This window comes from Mastigoproctus giganteus, chromosome 8, assembly GCF_048544385.1.
Source record: "Mastigoproctus giganteus isolate SK-2022 chromosome 8, ASM4854438v1, whole genome shotgun sequence".
In the NCBI taxonomy this organism is placed as follows: domain Eukaryota; kingdom Metazoa; phylum Arthropoda; class Arachnida; order Uropygi; family Thelyphonidae; genus Mastigoproctus; species Mastigoproctus giganteus.
Window position 1 is genome coordinate 26,977,949 of NC_143582.1, and position 8,531 is coordinate 26,986,479.

An 8,531-nucleotide genomic window follows, 5' to 3' on the forward strand; every position below is an offset into this window, starting at 1 on the left:
TTAAATTTATTTAACCTATCAACTTCAACAACAACAAGAGATGGAAGTTTGTTCCAACAATTAATCACCTGCTGGCTAAAGGCAAATTTCTGCACATCTATTCTACATCTGTCTTTTCTCAATTTGAATTTATGCCACTTAGGTTCGTAATCTGAACAAGTGGAAGGATCCCATCAGAATTCAGCATGCTCAACTCATTCAAGGCCTTATACACCTCAATCAGATCACCGTGCAGGTGCCTAGTCTCCAGCCACCGCAATTTGCAGAACTTAAGCCTCTCTTGGTAAGAGGATCCCTTCATTCCCCTCACAAATCTTGTTTCCCTTCTCTTACACGTTCAAGCAAATCAACATCCTTCCTAAAATGAGGCCTCCAGACCTGTATGCAGTATTCAAGGTGCGGCCTGACTATTGCTTTATACAAAGGGACAATCACCTCCTTTTCCCTGCTAGCAAAATTCCTATATATCATTGGATTTTATTTTTGGTTTTTTTTTTTTTTTAGGAGCATTAGCAACTAAGGCCATATTGCTCCGGGATATGCGGTGGTCATTCTCTAACCTTTCCACATCCTCCGTATTTGGTGGTGACGGGCTCGAACCCCGGTCTAATCAAGAAGCATGTGCTATGCACTGCTGCTCCTTCACACCTGGCTACTGAGACGCTTATATCATTGACAAAACCACATGACCTGCCCTACCAGCCTGTCTGCATTGCTCAGAAAACTTCATATCTGACTGCACAATTACACCCAGGTCTTTTTCATTTTCTACCACCTTAAGTGTAGTACCACACAGTTGGTACGTGTCTCTGGTGTTACTTCTACTCATATGCAGTATTTTGCATTTGTCAAGGTTAAACTTCAGTTGCCACTTCTTAGCCCATCTGCCCAAATTATCTAGATCCTGTTGCAGTAGCACACTGCCATTACTGTCATTAACAACCCTGCCAACGTTTGTATCATCTTCAAACTTCGACATTAAGCCTGATATACCTTCATCAATATCATTGATAAATATACAAAACAACAGTGGACCAAACACCGAACCCTGTGGGCCTCCACTAATAACATTAGTCCACGAAGAGCAGCACCCATTAATTACCACCCTCTGTCTTCTCTCACTCAACCACCCTTTTATCCATTGTAGCAACTTACCCTTAATACCATTCTGCTCCAATTTGTACAATAGTCTTCCATGCACAACAGTGTCAAAAACTTTCCTGAAATCCAAATATATGATATCAAAATTATTTTTTCCTTCCAGTTCCTTTGTAACCACATCATAATATCCTATCAAATTTGTAAGACAAGACTATCCCTTAACAAACCCATGATGTGTCTGAATTATTGCTGCAGTCTTGTCTAGATGATCCTGCAATGCATCTTTAACCAGTGACTCCATTATTTTACCTGGAACAGAAGAAGTTAAACTAACTGGTCTGTAATTACTCGTGTCACCCTTCGATCCCCCTTTGTGAATTGGGGATACATTTGCACATCTCCAGTTCATGGGGACCTCCCGAGTCGAAGGATGCTCTCATAATTATGGGTAAGGGTTTGCTTAGTAGCTTTGCCGCCTCCTTTAATATAACTGGATAGATCCGATCCACCCCAGGTCCCTTTCTTATGTTTAACTCCAACAATTTCTCCTCCACTTTGCTCTCAGTTATTACAAAATCATTAAGCACCCTGCTACAATTTGATAACCTTCTGCCATTTTCAAAACTTAATAACTAATCATGTGTGAATGTAGATGCAAAATACTCATCCAGTTTGTTTGCTATCTGAGCAGGATCATCAACAGCCGAACCATCGACATCCAGTGGACCAATCAGATTCATTACCTTCTTTTTAGAGTTTATATAAGTAAAGAAATCCTTGCTGTTTTTCTTAGCATCTGCCTTCACCTGCCTAACCTCCTTTGTGACCTGATTACAGACTAGCTTATATCTGCCATAGGCATCTGAGTAGCTTGATAATTTATATGCATCCCATGCATTTTTCTTCTCTGACACGATTCTCTTTCGTTCATTTGGAATTTGTGGTTGGTCACTTACACATTAGCAAGGCTTTTGTGGATTTATTGGATGATCGTTTTCTACATCGGCATGTTCGGGAGGCAACTAGAGGGAGTATACTCTTGATTTGATTATCAGTAGTGATTCTTCGTGCATTAAGAATCTGCAGATAAAGGAACCACTAGGCGGCAGTGATCACAGTGTGCTGAAGTGGGATTTATTCAAAGAGGTAACTACCACTAGGGGTAAAGGGAAGGGTTATTGCTTTCTTAAAGGTGACTACAATGGACTGAGACAGTATTTAAATTCTATACAGTGGAACCAACTGATGATGTTACCAACAGCAAATTCAAAATGGGAAGCATTCAAAGAACTTATCTTGGAAGCTACTAGGCTGTACATACCAACTAAGAAATATTGTTCAAGGTTTAGGCCTAAATGGATGTCAGATGAACTAATGAGACATATGGCAGAGAAGAAAAATGCATGGGATACGTACAAATTAACACGTGACACAGAAGCCTATGATAGATAAAAGTTGATCTGTAACCAAGTTACAAAGGAGGTTAGGCAGGCGAAGGCAGATTACGAGAAATCTTTGGCAAGGGAAGCAAAGAAAAACAGCAAAGAGTTCTTTACTTATGTAAACTCTAGAAGGAAGGGGATGAATCAGATTGGTCCACTTGATATCGATGGGTGAACTGTTGATGATCCTGCTCAGGTAGCTAACAAACTAAATGAATATTTTGCATCGACATTCACACTTGAGGAGTTATTCGGTGAGGGGAATGCCAGAGGTGTATTCAACTCTGGCAGTAAGCTAGATAATCTTGAAATAACTGAGAGTAAAGTGGAGGAGAAATTGTTGAAGATAAACACAAGAAAGGCACCTGTGGTGGATGGGATCATCCAGTTATACTAAAGGAGGCAGCAAAGGAAGTAAGCAAACCCTTAGCCATAATTATGAGAGCTTCCTTGGACTCAGGGGAGGTGTCCACAGACTGCAGATGTGCAAATGTATCCCAATTCACAAAGGAGGATCAAAGGCTGATACAAGTAATTATAGACCTGTGAGTTTAACTTCTGTTCCAGGAAAATTAATGGAGGCACTGGTTAAAGAAGCACTGCAGGATCATCTAGACAAGACTTCAGTTATAGCTCGGACACAGCATGGTTTTGTTAAGGGGAAGTCTTGCCTGACCAATTTGATTGAATACTATGATGCAGTCACAAAAGAACTGGATGCAGGGAATAACTTTGATATTATATACTTGGATCTTAGAAAGGCTTTTGATACTGTTGCACATGGAAGACTGCTGCACAAATTGGAGCAGTGTGGCATTGGAGGCAAATTGCTGCTATGGATAAAGGGGTGGTTGAGGGGGAGAAGACAGAGAGTGGTAATCAATGGACACTGCTCATCGTGGACTAATGTTATTAGTGGAGTCCCTCAGGGTTCAGTGTTGGGTCCATTATTGTTTTCTGTATTTATAAATAATATGGATGATAGTATATCAAGCTTAATGTCCAAGTTTGCAGACGATACAAAGGTTGGTAGGGTTGTCAAGGACACTACTGACACTATGCTGTTGCAACAGGATCTGGAAAGGTTGAGCAGATGGGCTGAGAGGTGGCAAATGAAGTTTAAAATTGACAAATGTAAAGTACTACATATGGGAAAGAGCAACCCCAGAGCAATGTATCAACTCTGTGGTACTACACTGACAGTGGTAGAGAATGAAGTTCTCTGAGCAGTGCAGACAGGCTGCAAGAGTAGCTCATGGTGTCTTGTCAATGATATACAAGAATTTTTCTAGCAGGGATAAGGAGGTGATTATTCTCTTGTATAAGGCAATGGTCAGGCCACACCTTGAGTACGGTATACAGGTCTTGAGGCCTCATTTCAAGAAGGATGTAGAGCTGCTGGAACGAGTACAGAGAAGGGCAACAAAATTAGTGAATGGAACAAAGGGGTACTCTTACGAAAAAAGGCTTAAGTTTTGCAAATTACAGTGTCTGGAGACTAGGCGCCAGCGAGGTGATCTGATAGAGGTGTATAAAGCCTTGAACAGTTTGAGCATGCTCAATGCTGATGGGATTCTTCCTCTTGCTCAGAATAATCACCTGAGAGGGCATAAATTCAAATTGAGGAAAGACAGATCTAGGATAGATGCGCGGAAATTTGCCTTTAGCTAGCAGGTAGTTGGTTGGTGGAAGACTTCCATCCCTTGTTGTGAAAGTTGATAGCCTAAATAAATTTAAGGTTCAGTTGGACAGTTATTTCGAATGAACGGAGGGGTGAAATGATAGCGTTTTTTTTTTTTCTGGCTGATGCTGCATAAGCTTGCTTTCTTGCATCATATGCCTCTACTAATGCTAATGCTAATTTGATAACCATTTAGGCCTAAACCTTGAACAATATTTCTTAATAGGTATGAAATTTTTAGTGGCATCCACGATAAATTCCTCGAATGCTTCCCACTTAGAATTTAGTGTTGGTAACATCGTCAGTTGATCCCACCGTACAGAATTTAAAAACTGTCTGAGACCACTGTACTCACATTTAAGAAAGCAAAAACCCTTTCCTTTTCCCCTGATGGTAATTATATCTTTAAGTAAATCTCACATCAGTACAATGTGATCACTGCCACCTAATGGTTCCTTTATCTGCAAATTCTTAATACACGAATGATAACTGCTGATAACCAGATCAAGAGTATTACCCTCTCTGGTTGCCTCTCGAACATGCTGCTGCAGAAAACAATCATCCAATAAATCAACAAAAGTCTTACTAGTGTGCGGGTGACCAACCCACAAGTTCCAGTCAACGTCTGGGAAGTTAAAATCCCCCATTATAAGACATTCTGATTTACTAGCACACTATTTCTCTGTACAATTGTTCATTGTACTCATTCGGCCTATAACACACTCCTACTCTTATTTTTGCTTTTGCAAAAATAAGAGTAGGATTCTTATTTGGATTCTTCCACTTATTCAGATTACTAAGCTGATGGGGCATAAATTGAAATTGAGGAAGGCCAGATGTAGAATAGATGTGCGGAAATTTGCCTTTGGCCAGCGGGTGGTTAATTGCTGGAATAAGCTTTCATTGTCGTTGTGGAAGTTGATAGGTTAAATAAATTTAAGGAGAAACTGGGCAGACATTTAGAGGGAATTTTTTCATAATTTTTTTTTTTTTTTTTTTGCTGTTGCTGCATAAGCTTATACTTGCATTTTTGCGTCACATGCCACTACTACTACTCTCTTGCAGAAAGAAAATTTCGAAAGGAAAAAACTTAAAAACAAACTGTTGGAAACACAGATTACAAAGATTCATATTGATCTGTGACTCAAAACACACACTGAATATCACAGGAAGTTCAAGCTGTTTCATAAATCTTCAAAAAATCCAACAAATAACAAAATTTTAAAAGAGAATTGGAAAAAAAAAAAAAAACATGAATGAATAATTAATTCTTATGTAAAGAGATCTTGTTATTAATATAAAAATAATTTTCAAGGTGCGTGGGGTGACTACTGGAAAGTAGTCGCCCGATTAGGGCATAGCTTTTTTTATTGGCGACCCTTTAAAATTATTATCACCCCAGAATCTTTTTCGCGCCCCTCCAGGAGTCGCGATCCACAGTTTAAAACCCCCTGCATTAGAGCACACGGCTTTTTTGTCATTTGCCAGATGGCCAGTCCAGCACTGTGTAAAATAAAAGGTAAAAAACTGCATGGCAAACAAATCTTTGACCCAATAATACCTCTCTCTCTCAAAAATAGACAGTAACTTTCAAATCGCCGCGTATAAACCCAGCACAAATCAAACTTGCTGCTGATTATGGGTTGCAGTTAGTTTAAAAATATTGCTTATTTATAACAGTCACAGTTAATGTTACTGAGATTTAACCAGCTAACGGCTTCACTCATGCAGCTTGAGATGAACTATATTCAATAAAATATACTGCAAAAACACCATTATGAATAATGTTCGAATTTCATTTTTTCAGTGTAATATTGACAATTATGGCACTGCATGTACAGGTGGCAATATTGGTTATTTCGGTTTAAGGTACAGTATCAATATCAAATAATAAAAACTAGTATGTCTGGTACAGCAACCAAAGTTGTTAATCGCATTATACAATTAATTTGCCTGGGATTATAATACTATACATACATTTCTATTACTTCGCTAGACTTCGATTGCGGCACAGAGTTCTACTCTGTGAATCGCGGAGTCTCGCCACGTGCTGCCTCCCAAAATACACAATATTGTCAATTTTCAAAGATCATACATTTGCTGGATAATTTTCAAGACTATTTGAACTATTATTAAATTATCATTTTATTATTACAATTAGATTTTATTATTTTTGAAATAATAATACTGTATTAAATAATTTCACTTTCCCACAAATGTACTTTTGGTTTTGAAAAAATTTCTTATTGGATAGGCCAGACACGATGGTTTTGGTACACCTCAGTAAAAAACTTGGAATGAGATTACAATAATACATTCATTAGGAAATTAGAAAAAATAAAAAACATTAAATTGGCTTATAACACTAAGAGCGAAGGTTACCAGCTTTTCGTGACTAATTCTCCTATCATAAAATTAAAGAACTGGAAAAAGTCTTAGATTGTCTGACTTCTTTTTGCACTGGTGCCCAACCTGAGTCTGATTCGCGAGGATACTACAAGTAAAATGGTAGTCAATAAATGGTTGATGAGGATGCCGTTTTGCTTGGCTATAACATGGACCGCCGGTATCTGTGATTGATGTTCAGCTCGAAGGTTAGTACTGAACGGTACCACTCCTCTTCTTGATCCTTACTGACTGACTCGAGAATCGCTGGCAATGGAGTTTCTGAGATCAGCGATTCCTACGATTCTAATAACATGTGTTACCTATATATCTACATCTTTGATCTTGCATGTCATCATTATTACTGTTGTAGTTCTCCGCTTGTTGTAGTTGTAGCGGGGTTTTAGGAGCATTTTGAGCAGTGCAGACGAGCTGCAAGAGTAGCTCATGGTGTCTTGTCAATGATATACAGGAATTTTTCTAGCAGGGATAAGGAGGTGATTATTCCCTTGTATAAGGCAATGGTAAGGCCACATCTTGAGTACTGTATACAGGTCTGGAGGCCTCATTTCAAGAAGGATGTAGAGCTGCTGGAACGGGTACAGAGAAGGGCAACAAGATTAGTAAATGGAACAAAGGGTTGCTCTTACGAAGAAAGGCTTAAGTTTTGCAAATTACAGAGTTTGGAGACTAGGCACCGGCGAGGTGATCTGATAGAGGTGTATAAGGCTTTGAATGGTTTGAGCATGCTCAATGCCAATGGGATTCTTCATCTTTCTCAGAATAATCACCTCAGAGGGCATAAATTCAAATTGAGGAAGGACGGATGTCGGATAGATGTGCGGAAATTTGCCTTTGGCCAGCGGGTGGTTGGTTGGTGGAACCGACTTCCATCACTTGTTGTTGAAGTTGATAGCCTAAACAAATTTAAAGCTCAACTGGACAGGTATTTCGAACGAACGGAGGGGTGAAATGGGAGTGGTTTTTTTTTTTTTTTTGGCTGATGCTGAATAAGCTTGCTTTCTTGCATCATGTGCCTCTGCTAATGCTAATGCTAATGCATAACCCGATGCTGCATACATGATGCCGATGCTCATACGTTTGCTTTCTTGCATCACAGGCAACTACTACTACTACTACTACTACTACTACTACTACTACTACTACTACTACTACTACTACTACTACTACTACTACTACTACTACTACTACTACTACTACTACTACTACTACTACTACTACTACTACTACTACTACTACTACTACTACTACTACTACTACTACTACTACTACTACTACTACTGTCTGTGCGGTAGCACAGTAGTATCGTCACCGTCCTCCCCACGCCGGGTGCAAAAGGCCTGGGTTCGAATCCCGTCATTGACGCGAGGAACTTTAATCGGCTTTTTTCACTCCGCGGCTGGGTTAGTCGGTGTCAGGCGTAGATTGTAAGGCTTTTCTCCCCAGTGATGGGGGTGTTTTCTTCCAGCAAAACAGGCAAAATCGACCATAGAACATACGCAATTTACAGACACAAATACCGGTTAATGTATTTAATTACGGGCAACCCTAAAAAATAATAATAATACTTCTACTGCATTAGCGACTAAGGCCATAGTAGTAGTAGTAGTAGTGGCATGTGATAAAAGAAAGCAAGTGTATGAGCTTATGCAGTATCAGCCAAAAAAAATAATAATAAATAATTACAAAACAATTCCCTCTCAATGTTTGTCCAGTTCCTCCTTAAATTTATTTAACCTATCAACTTCCACAACGACAGATGGAAGGTGTCCCAGCAATTAACCATCCACTGGCTAAAGGCAAATTTCCTCATATCTATTCAGTTTGGTGTGCCATAAGAATTGCGAAAGCAAAAATAAGAGTAGGACTGTGCTAATTGACCTAATGACTCGAATAAGTAC

At 39.3% G+C, this 8,531-nt stretch overlaps 1 protein-coding gene across 2 annotated transcripts in view; it reads right to left on the bottom strand.

Annotated features, from left to right (window-relative positions):
* Window positions 1–6,648, bottom strand: part of obe (activating signal cointegrator 1 complex subunit obelus) — a 402,671-nt gene extending 396,023 nt beyond the window's left edge. Inside the window, exon 1 of one of the 2 annotated variants that reach the window (XM_090379766.1) lies at window positions 6,607–6,648. The gene's annotated coding sequence lies outside the window, so the exon portion shown is untranslated. Of the gene's footprint in view, window positions 1–6,201; window positions 6,269–6,606 lie in introns of those variants that run through there. The other variant, XM_090379764.1, reaches the window with a different exon arrangement.
* Window positions 6,649–8,531: the final 1,883 nt, after the last annotated feature.